The sequence below is a fragment of the Schistocerca gregaria genome, chromosome 1 (assembly GCF_023897955.1).
Source record: "Schistocerca gregaria isolate iqSchGreg1 chromosome 1, iqSchGreg1.2, whole genome shotgun sequence".
NCBI lineage: Eukaryota > Metazoa > Arthropoda > Insecta > Orthoptera > Acrididae > Schistocerca > Schistocerca gregaria.
The window spans coordinates 472,280,627-472,293,734 of NC_064920.1; positions in this window are offsets into that span (position 1 = coordinate 472,280,627).

Genomic DNA, 13,108 nt, shown 5'->3' on the forward strand with positions numbered 1-13,108 from the left:
CATCACTTAAATGTTTTTATGCCATATCCCTGCGGGAAATTTATAGGCCTTTCTTTTCCGGTGAAGCAACTGTAACTGATGTTTCTTATCTTGATGTGCTACAACTATAGTTATTTGCTCAGCTGGATGCAGCTGACCCATAGATCTTCATTTGACAGGAAGATGGTGCACAGCCTCAATGGCATACCTCGAACGCGACTGGTTAAACGACGTTGTACCCGACCACTGGATTGGACGCAAGGAGAGTGACTTCCAAGTATACACACGATCTGACGTCATGTGATTTTTACGTTTGGGGATTCGTAAAGAATCATGTGTGTGAGCTTCCGCTACCAGCTGATGTACTCGACTTTAGAAACAGCATTGTTACAGCAGCAGACACACTTAGCAAGGTTTGGGAAGAACTCGCCTGTCGACTCAATATGTATCGACTGATGCTCATATTGAACACTTGTAAGAAAAACGGTCTGAGTTGGTCTTTCATTTGAAGTACTATCGATAAGTATAAGCTGAATGTAATAAATACTACAAAGTCCTAAAACCCGTAAATTCATTTTGAAACACCCTACGTTTGACACGAGAGCACTTTGCTACTTCCATTTCAAACCTTTTCGAACCATTATCTCGCTGAACCTCTCCCCCCCCCCCCCCCCCCCTACCACCACAAAATACTGAAAGTAAAGAAGAGTGTTGATTATTACTTTTCGCTGCTCATGCAGTAAAACCTCAACATCACGCTTAACGTTTTAATCTATTACATCTGTGCTAAAACTTTATTCACAATACAGTTTGTAGACAGTTTCCACATACACCGTCGACTGTACACGGTCCAGTAACGTTGATGTGAGCACTTCCTACGGTCGTTGCTAACGAGCAATAACCACTCTTAGCCAGCAGGTGGCAGGTGGCAGGTGTCAGGTGGCAGCTCTAGCAGTGGAGGAGAAACAAAGCGTGTCAGGCAGACAGAGACGACAGTGCAGTCACTGTCTTAATGCGGGGACGGAGCGATTCATCTGACATTTAAGAGCGCCTGATCATTGTTTTTCGTGTCTAAATGAAAGTAATTTCTAAAAGGCTAAGTTTGTAAATGTTCTCGTGCTGCCGTGGTTAAAGTGTACCGTGCATGGCAAAATGGCGCTGTCGAAAACCGGCGCTGAGGCAACTGTGGTGCACCAACGGTCACGGTTAACGACGACTGGGGAAAACTGAACCGGCGAACAAAAATGCAACTGTTGAACAACTAACCGCCCAGGAACTGTGGGGCTACCAACAATGTGTCCCCAACGACCGTTCAGCGATCGTTGCTGCATGTGGGCATCCGCAGCAGGCACCTGGTTCATACACGCTTGCTGACGGCTGTGCATCGGCGACGAAGGCTGGAATATGCACGCCACTACCAAAACTGGACGTCCACTGAGTGCCGACAGCAGATCATTTGGACTCGTACGGAGGCACACAGTCGTTTTTCCCGCGCTCTATTCGCGAGTGGAACAGGAAAGGGAAGGACTAGTAATGGAACAGGGTACCCTCTCACAGGCACCATAGTATGGCTTGCGGAGTGTGTACGGAGACACAGACGTAAATGATCACAGGATAAACTACACGATTCTACACAAAAATTGCGGACGAACTTGCTACTTTTCTGACAGCAGTGGGTGGCTGAAGGGTCTAAGAGTTCCCATTGAATCACGTCATCTGCTCCGTCGGACAGATGGCCGTTGACGTGTATGGCGTGAAACAACTGAAAGCAACGATTGTAGGAAGAGTCCAGGCCGGAGGACATTCCGTGGGTGATCTCGTCACTCTGTAAGGCATAATGGATCAACACAAGTATGCATCTATCCTCAGGGACCGTGTCCACTCTTACATTCATTTCGCGTTTCCTCGGCACGATGACATCTACCACAAGCACAACGCGTCACACAGTTCACAATGTACGTGCTTAGGCCGAACACCACCAGGATGAGTTCACCGTACTCCCCTGGCCACTGAACTCTCCGGATTTAGATGACGTCGGACATCTGTGGGACCACCTCGATCGTGCTGTTCGCGCCATGGATCCCCGCACGAGAAATTTAGCGCAGCTGGCCACGGTATTGAAGTCGCATGGCTCCACGTTTCTGTCGGTATCTTCCAGAAGCTCACTGACTCTCCTTCGGCATGTCTCACACCAGTCCGCGTTGCAAAAGTTAGTTGTTCAGCATTTTGGCAGGAGAACTCATTAATGTGATTAGATAGTGCATATCTTTATTGTATGAGATATGCACACATTAAAAACGTTTTGCATCACCTCGGTTCCGACAGCTTTGGGACCTGTACAGAAAATTGGAATAGAGATCAACATAAACATCATTTCCGCCCTTTCTATTGCTCATTAAAGCCACACATTGCATGTTGTACCACCATACAGTGAGATCTTCAAAGGTCCAGATTGCTGTACACACCTCTCATACCCAGTAGCACGTCCTCTTGCATTGAATGCATGGCCGTATTCGTCATTGCATAATATCCACAAGTTCATCAAGGCACTGTTCGTCCAGGTTGTCCCAGTCTTCAACGGCGTTTTGGCATAGAGCCCTCAGAGTTGTTGGTGGGTCACGTCGTCAACAAACAGGCCTTTTCAATCTATCCCAGGCATGTTGCTCGAGATGACAGCGTGTTGTTGTCTTCATCATCATCATCATTTATCCCCATTACAGTCGGAGGAAGGCAATGGCAAACTACCTCCGCTACGACCTTGCCTACTCGGCAGTGCGGGTCTCCCCCTTCGTTCCCTACCCTCCTAGGAATGTGGGACCTCATCATCATCATCATCATCATCATCATCATCATCATCATCATCATCATCATCATCATCATCATGCATGTTCGATAGGGAACACGTCTGGAGAACATGCTGGCTACTCTAGTCGAGCGACGTCGTTATCCTGAAGGAAGCCATTCACAAGATATGCACGATGGGAGCGAGAATTGTCGTCCACGAAGACGAGTGCCTCGCCAATATGCTACTGATATGGTTGCACTATCACTCGGGTGATGGCATTCACGAATCGTAGAGCCGTCACGGTGCCTTCCATGACACCAGCGGCGCACGTCGGCCACACATAATGCCATCCCAAAACAGCAGGTAACTTCCACCTTGCTGCACTCGCTGGACAGTGTGTCTAAGGCGTTCAGCCAGACTGGGTTGCCTCCAAACACGTCTCTGACGATTGTCTGGTTGAGGGCAAATGCGACACTCATCGATGAAGAGAACATGATGCCAATCCTGAGTGGCCCATTCGGCATGTTGTTGGGCCCATCTGTGCCGCGCTGCGTGGTGTCGTGGTTGCAAAGATGGACCTTGCCATGGACGTCGGGAGTGAAGTTGCTCATCATGCAGCCTATTGCGCACAGTTTTAGTCGTAACGTGACGTCCTGTGGCTGCACAAAATGCATTATTCAGTATGGTGGCGTTGCTTTCAGGTTTCCTCCGACCCATAATCCGTAGGTAGCGGTCATCCACTGCTGTAGTAGTGGCCCTTGGGCGGCCTGAGCGAGGCATGTCATCGACAGCTCCCGTCTCTCTGCATCTCCTCCATGTCCGAAGAACATCGCATTGGTTCAGTCCGAGACGCCTGGACACTTCTATCGTTGAGAGCCCTTCCTGGCACAAAGTAACAATGCGGACGCGATCGAACCGTGATATTGACCGCCTAGGCATGGCTGAACTACAGACAACATGATCCGTATACCTCCTTCCTGGAGGAATGGTTGGAACTGATCGGCTGTCTAATCCCCTCCGTCTAATAGGCGCTGCTCATGCATGGTTATTTATATCTTTGGGCGGGTTTAGCGACACCTCTGAACACTCAAAGGTACTGTGTCTGTGATACAATACCCACAGTCAATGTCTATCTTCAGGAGTTCTGGAAACCAGAGTGGGGCATAACTTTTTTGATGTGTGTAGTTCGGGAGATATGAGCTCATAAACACTGAAATGTATGAGAAACTAGCTTTTATTAAAACGGAGTGCATATTACCAAGACTATTCTCACCCAATGTCTGATAATAAGATAACGTAGCGACTTCCGATACATTGACTCATTTGCAAAGTTGTCTGACGTTTGAAGCCGTTTGCTACATGGCATTAGATTCTTTAAATAATCGGGGGTGAGGGGGGTTGTCGTCTAACAACCGATTGGGAATTTTCAGCCAAAATACTAATGAAGTTACCGCTCCACGACAACGGTGATGGAGGTGCGGAACAGCAATGCGATGCGATGGGGAGGTTCCCTTGTTAGAAATCTTGTCATGCCGTTGTACCAACTTTCCAATAGGATTGACACAGAAGGCAGACACCTTTGCTATCCGCCACTTCGCTACGCTGGTGTGCAGTTCGTTTGTCTGTGGCAAAATGTTGCCTTTACAGCCAGCAGTTCATGAAAGCACAGATGAACTTCGGAAGGAGCCAAGTCCAGGCTGTATAGTGGATGATCAGACGCTTCCCATAGAAAACTCTTCAGGTGAGTCGTCATTGCCCCTGCTGGATGCGGCCGAGATTTGTGATGAAGAAGGAAATGCATAACATGTACGTTATGTGAGGTTGCATGAAAACAGGCAAAACCTCGCAGCGGGCACTTACCCTTGGCGTGAGACACTATTGTTCTAGTCATCTTTCCGTGCTCGCTGTGTGCTTAGAACTGAAAAGAGCGACGTGACACGATTGTGGGGAACACTAGAGACACTACCCAACACATCTGGGCAAAGCTTCTCCGGATTTTGTGTTAGTTCTGTTAGTCGAGTTTGGAATAACCGTGATGCGAGGTAGCCCAACAGCTAACACAAAAGTATAAATCGGCATGGGATTTACGTAATGAGAGATAATTACTGCTTGCAGTACTGGAATTGAATCATTAGTTCTTGTTGAAACTAAACGTGGTGCCATGAAAAGTCTTCCTCGCAACGTAAGAAAAATACAATGGAACGTACCAAGTCACACAAACCGTATTTTGCAGCAACTTCTTGGTGTTTAACAAAAAGTCATATTTAAGTTCCAACACTCATATATATATATATATATATATATATATATATATATATATATATATATATATATATATATATCGGGGCGGTTAGTAGACCTGCAACCGAACCCCTCCCCAGGTGGGGAGGAAATGAAATACTCGGTGCGTACCAAAACTACTAGCAGCGTCTGTATCATGATGGTACAACGAGAAAAATCTCATTATCCCAGGCCCCAGTCAATAGACTGGGATCGTCATGAGCTTCGGATTCCGGGGGCTCACGGACATCATGAGAAGAATCGGAGCTCCTCAAACTCCCTCAAGACCAAACGCAAACACTACATCGGCACGCTCAACGTGACCATACTGATGAAGACAGGAAAGATGATACAACTCACAGACACACTCGAAAAATTTAAAATCAAAATATGTGCACTGCAAGAAACATGATTCACAGACGAAGACCATTTCAACACGAAGAACTTTAGAATATACAAAGGAAAACATCGAAACCAACTGAAAAACCTACGGCTTTTTGGCACAGGATTTGCACTACACAGCAAAATCGACTTTTCGTCACCAAACGAAAGAATCAGCACCATCACAGTGAAATCAGCCAACAAATCCTACACAATAATCAACGCACATGCACCGACTAATGACTACAACAGGAAAAACCCGAACGAAATTGATGACTTCTGGACGACAATGGAAGAAACTATCAGGAAAATTACTGCACATAGAGTCAAAATAATACTGGGAGACTTCAATGCTAAACTCGGAAAAGAAAAGATATACAGACATACTAAAGGAAAACATACTCCACACAAGGAAACAAACAAATATGGAAAACACCTGATAGACTTTTGCAAAAGCCACGACCTCGCCCTAATGTCAACAAAATACAAGAAACCACACTGAAACTTACCACATGGAAATTCCCCAAAATTCGACCACGTAATAGTCCAGAAAGACTCACAGAAAGAAATTTTGAACATAGACACACTTAAAGGCTACTTCGACTCAGACCACCACCTACTACAGATCAGGATTCGCCTTTGCCCAAGAAAAAGCTCCAGAAGAACAAAATTGTTAGACCAGACCCAGAATACCTTTCTTTAAACCAGACACAAATATTAGACAAAATTAAAATGGAGAAAACGACATATTTGACAACTTTCAGGAAGAGTCTGAGGGGCCATGAAACTAGCACAAGCACCACGCACAAGGAAACACCGTTGGTGGAACCACACTTGTGACTAAGCTATTGACCGACGAATCAGTGCATGGAAAAATTTAGTAGCCATAAATCCCCAGAGAACTGGATGAACTTCCTGAAAACACAGAAACAATCAAGCAAAATCATTCGCAGTGAAAAACGATAGTGTGATAAACGGCGACTGACGTGGATCGAATCGGACTTCACGATGAACAATTCAAGAAACTTCTACAGAATGTTCAGAGAAAATATGACCGGTATCAACCACGCAACGTGTGCTTCAGAAGACCGGATGGAACCCTAGAAGCCAATACCAAAAACAGTTGTGACATCCTGGCAAAGTACCTTGAAAAACTCCTCAACACGGACCCCCTATGGAAGAACTGATGACAGAAACGAGCAAGTACAATCCAGATAGTTAACCTCCAACTCTAGAAGAAGTTAAAGAAATAATCAAGATACTCAAGAATCGTAGAGCACCAGGAGAATACGGCATCATCGCGGAAATCTGGAAGTTACAAGACACAGGGACGTGGCAGATATCTGGGAAAACATGAAAATTCCTGAGGACTGGAAAACTGCCCTGATACACCCACTACACGAAAGAGGTGACAAGATTGACCCTAGCAACTACCCCTGCTACCGGTCACATACAAGATCCTCTCTAAAGCTTTACTAAACAGACTAGAATGCCAGACTGACCACTTGATTGGGGAATACCAAGCAGGCTTTCGTAAAAGGCGGTCTTGTGCGGAACAAATTTGGAACCTGAAAATGATTTTACAGCACAAACAGAACCTCATCATTACCTTTGCCGACTTCAAAAAGGCGTACGACTCTATCGACCGGAATACTCTCTTCAAAATTCTTGCTGAATACAAAGTAGACAACAAAACACGGACTATCATAGAGCAAACCTTGACCAACAAGACCTCCAAAGTAAAGTTTTGTTGGAAACTTTAGAGCCCTTTGAAATTCGCAGAGGTGCCCGACAAGGCGATGGCCTATCACCTCTCCTTTTCAATATAGTTTTAGAGAAGGTAATAAAAGAATGAGAAATATCACAACAGGGGATAGCCTTAGGAAATCTACAGATTAAATGCCTGGATTTTGCAGACGATTTGGCGATTGCCACGAAAGGTATAAACGAAACAAAAGAAGGTATTGAAAAACTAGACGAAATCGCTTCCAAAACTGGATCACAGATCTCTTACGAAAAGACACGGTTTATTAGCACAACGAAACTCTCATCTCTGAACACAAAATACGGTACGATTTACAAAACGGCAAACTTCAAAAACCTCGGTGAAACACTACAAATGAGCGGACATAAGAGAGACTCAAACGGAGAAAGAAAAAGTAAACTGGACAAGGTATACAAAGTAGTGTGGAATCATTACAACAAGAAATCTATCTCACAAAAACCCAAATTACGCCACTACGACACGGTGCTGCTCCCCGAAGCACTGTATGCAGCAGAGACCACACTAATCCTAGGGCCTACACGTATCAAACATCTAGAAAAAGTAGAACGGAAAATACTTAGGGAAATATTTGACGCAACTAACAACAATGGAATATGAATCAAGAAACCTACAGAGGAACAATACAAACATACGGAGACAATCACGGAAAAGATTGGAAAACCTATACAGAATGCCATCACACAGATTGACCAAACAGATCATTGACTGAGTAACCACTAGAAACAGCAAATTGGTGGCAGAGGTAAAAAAACGACCTGAACCAACTCAACATCACACCAGACACAATAAACGACGGAATAAAATTCAGAAACGTCATTAAGAAAAGTAAACTACGTGAGATACACTATGACAAACGAACAGGCGTAAAATGGACCGAAGAACGCAAACAAGATCGCAGCCGGAAGATGAAAGAAATATGGGCAACCAAAAAGGCAACCAAGATGAAGCCGACGACACGATGCCGACAAGAAGCATGGACAGAGGACCGGGAACAGAAACACAGCGAGCGAATGAGGGAAGTTTGGGCAGCAAGGAAGACAGCAAAAGGAATTGGCCATGTAGTTTGGTCTAACTGTGCTCTTTAAGGGCAAAATACCAATATATAAGAGGTCTTACAGAATGGAAGAAAATACTGCCTCTTCTTATGATTGCAGGTGAAAGTCATGCCTAGAAGGTATGTTCTCGAAACTTTAACAAAAGCCCGTACTGAGCTACTGAACATCTCTCCTACAGAGTCTTCCACTGGAGTTTATCTATCATCTCCGTAACGCTTTCGCAATTACTAAATGATCCTGTAACGAAGTGCGCTGCTCTCCATTGGATCTTCTCTATCTCTTCTATCAACCCTATCTGGAACAGATCCCACACTGCTGAGCAGTATTCAAGCAGTGGGCAAACAAGCGTACTGTAACCTACTTCCTTTGTTTTCGGATTGCATTTCCTTAGGATTCTTCCAATGAATCTCAGTCTGGTATCTGCTTTACCGACGATCAACTTTATATGATCATACAATTTTAAATCACTCCTAATGCGTACTCCCAGATAATTTACGGAATTAACTGCTTCCAGTTGCTGACCTGCTATTTTGTAGCTAAATGATAAGGGATCTATCTTTCTATGTATTCGCAACACATTACACTTGTCTAAATTGAGATTCAATTGCCATTCCCTGCACCATGCGTCAATTCGCTGCAGATCCTCCTGCATTTCAGTACAATTTTTCATTGTTGCAACCTCTCGATACACCACAGCATCATCTGCAAAAAGCCTCAGTGAACTTCCGATGTCATCCACCAGGTCATTTATGTATATTGTGAATAGCAACGGTCCTATGACACTCCCCTGCGGCACACCTGAAATCACTGTTACTTCGGAAGACTTCTTTCCATTGAGATTGACATGCTGCGTTCTGTTATCTAGGAACTCCTCAATCCAATCAAGTTATTAAGAAATCATTTTCTTGATGACGGAATCACTTTGCCTGATGTTACTGTGATTACAAAAATGGTTATAGAAGATATTCTTCGACATCAGAAAGGCGATATTTCGATCAATCATCACATATCGGAGGTTCATCTTAACGTTAGTGATCGTCAGAATGTCCGAAGGGCTGCACAGATATTTTCGCGTCGCACTGCCCAAGCTATGAGATATGTTCTGCGTAAAGATCGCGAAGGAAGCTTTATTGAGCTCGTGAACGATGTTTTCGATGAGCTGAATTCGAGATACCCTCAAGATGACAAAGTTCCCCTTAGAAGTTGTTACGGGTTTAATATCAGAAACCAGGAAAATTCTAAAACGATTTCTTGAAATGTGCTCTAATATGCGAGTAGAAAAAAGAAACAATCTTCTCCCGTTTCAGAAGGGATTCGTTATAACAATAAATTCACTTTTTGGACTTTACAGTGATATGAAAAATTCTTGAGCTACTTATATATTGACAGCCAGACTTAATCAAAATTGTCTGGAAAATTTCTTTTCCAGAATCCGTGGCCTTGGTGTCTTCTACAACAATTTCACTCCTTTCGAGGTCAAATACAGAATTCGTTTATTGATACTGACTGGAAGTGCAAGTGAAACACCTTTGTCTTCTGGTGCTTCGACTTCAGAGGACAGAAATGAGAATTCTGCTTTTGAAAACTACCCGACACCAGCTGATGAAACTGAGGAAGTTTTGCACGTTTTCTCTCGAGTGAATTATGTGTAAGAGTAACTGATAAATCATTTGACGTCGCTACGGATAAGGAAAACTTGCTCTTAGATTTCGAGATCAGTGATTCAGTGTGTACCAGTGAAGACGTGAATGATGCTTTAAAATATTTAGCAGGATATATAGCATTCAAGTGCAAAAACGTTGACATTTGATACAGAATTAAGTCTGAAGCAAGACTGGATTACTATTATTTGAAAAGGGGGCCTCATTTCTCCCTCTACTGACTGGTTTGCTAAAATACGCGAGTTAGAAATTACCTTTGCTGCTTTTCATGGTTCAAATGTTTCTCACTGTAATAGAGTGATGGCAACCTTAGCAGATCATATAAGTGCGAAATTTCCCGAACTTAATAGCAAAATAGTTCAGTTATATGTCAGAACAAGAACTTTTATACGGATTTGACATTTAAACAAAAGAGCCAAAATTGATGCAATGAAACGGAATTCGGCAAGGAAGAATCGGCTCTGGTCGCCTTCGACATAGCTTCTGCATCAGCTTTGTAAGGTAAGTTCGAATATTACTATCTTTTTATTTACATAAAAATGTGTAAAATAGGCAGTACCCAACTGTAAAACATTTACCGTAGTCAGATGCCTAAAACACGAGCATGAATGTGGGTGCGAACATCGGCCACTAGCTTCGCGTGGCGATATAACATCATTGCTACTAATATTTAACGTATTTCTTTCCCAAAAACATTTTATAAAATGTTAACATGAAGTGTATTCAACCCTGTGAGCGCGAAGCTTTAAGTTATATGAGAAGAGACGTGAAAACAGTTATTTTGCAATGTCTCATATTCTACAAACGATGACTACTGCCGTCTGGCTGCCGGGTGACGTAACAGGTCGCTGACCAATGAGAGCCCACTAAGCCAATCTGGCATACCTTTTTTATTCTAATGTTCCTTGGAGCTGAGCTGCCAGCAGTGAGGGAGAGAGATGCCAGAGTTTTGAGAGGTTCCTATGAGAGGACGATCTGGACATGTCCGTCACAAAAAGGAAATTTGTAAGACAGGATGTCATCAACTGAGGATGGGCGTATGGGCAGGCGGTGGGCGTTATGGAATAATAGGGTAATTTTTGGAGATAGGCCATTTATTGGCTAAAGCATGTTGAACGGGGCTACATAGGCCTAGGGAGGTGAGGGTAAGCCAGAGCTTATAATTTGGCGAACATTGTTCGCAAAGCTACCGAAAGTAGTTGTCTGCCAAAACTAAGTCCACAGTGCCGCAGCACCGGGAGAAGCGGGAGATGTTCAATGCTACAGGGCGCGCATCCGACTGGCGGGTGAACAAGAATACAAGAGAGCGGGCCCGGCGACTGGCGGCCGGCTATGTTCGATTCAACACGCGGTTTCCTCCGCTCTGATTGGTCAGGACCGAGCAAACCATGCGGGCGGCGTGGAACTTTCCAGAGCGTTGCCTGCTAAGCGACGCCTTGGGCGCCGTTACCTCGTAAGCACATGAGAGAGGCACGTGAACAAGGTGCTGACTTCCTGTTATTAGACCGTGGGAAGAAAGAATTTACAGGCAGCTAACACTGCCGGCCATGGCTTGGCCGTAATGGAAAAATGAAGTTACCGTTTGGAGGCTCATATAATAAAGTAAAATCTCCTACTGTCTGGCTCATCCTTTACAATATATATGACTTTTTAACACTATTAAGGTAAATACATTATCAGTAGTTAGTGCCTTCAGTAGTTTGAATTTTTTATTTAGCTGTCAGTATTGGCGCTCGCTGTATTGCAGTAGTTCCAGTAACGAAGATTTTTGTGAGGTAAGTGATTCATGAAAGGTATAGGTTATTGTTCGTCAGGGCCATTCTTTTGTAAGAATTATTGAACGTCGGATTGCTTTGCGCTAAAAATATTGTGTGTCAGTTTAGTGATGATCAGAATAAGTAAAGAGAAAACTGAGTACGTTGAGCTTTACTCAGCTGTTTCTGTATCAAATAACATAAGAGTTTTCCAGCACTGTCATTCTTAATTTTCAAAGGGGAAGTTTAAATTAAAACCTTCTGAGCGCGGCTTGCATTACACGCAACCCAAAAAATAACAAACCCTTCAGGTGACAAAAAATTTCTATGTCCCAAAGTAGGAACTCTGAATAATTCACACTCTCGAACTAGCGGCTATTTTACCCATGGTCAGATAAAACTTTCTCAAAACACAAACACAGCCTGATCGCCTCCAACAGCGTCCAAACATAGACCTTTCCCCCTCCCCCCTGAAAATGCTGTTATTCACCCTCTAAATCTTGGTCAAGCAACACTGAAGTCAGATAAACTACTGAACATGAAAATTACTGAAATTCTTAATTTTAACCTTTTACACATGTGATACATCAAATTAAAGGGAAATTAACAGCCCCCTGTTTGTCTGCGGTTGCATGTTTGTGACTGTATAAGATGTCTCTTCACTTTACAATAGGTTGTTGTGTTACAATAGCCCCAGTTGCTACACTATGCACACATTAAATGATGTCGCAAGTAGCACCAAACATGCTATTGATTATTATAAATAATTTACCCCATAAACTCTCACACGAAAACCAAATGAACTCAACTAAATGAATCTATAAACGAACTTATGCACCAATACTTCCTAACTAAATCCAAACATTGTTATCCTAAACAGATACAAATAACATTACACTCTATCAAATAAAAAATGAACGAATTTAATGTCTGTGGACAAGTTTCACCATCAATTTAACTTTGCACTTTTACTTATTTCTTTCACTGTAAAAAATGTACACAAACATTACACAACACCTTTCGTTGTCTTCGTATGTGCCTCATAGTAATTCTGATGCAGCTTATACTTTTGGCGCAGTTTTCCGAGGTCTCCTACCAGTCAATTGACGTGAAACTAGCAAGAAACAAAAACCACCCAATCAATTTCCTACCAGCAAAATCGTCTGAATGGCAAGGATCGGTCAGAATAAAAACTCAGCCCCTTTCCATCCGGACTTGACAAACAAAATTTGCAGGGCGAACGTACAGATTTTTCATGTTTGTAGCAACAACGTGTTCTGTTCAAGGACAGAAAAAACCCAAATCATTGCTACTGTACGACACAGAGAGAATGTTTCAACAACCAAAGTAAAATGAAAATGTGACAAGAATGGTACTCGAAATTTCTAGACACATGATGGGTTTCATGATAGCTGTCAGCTACAATC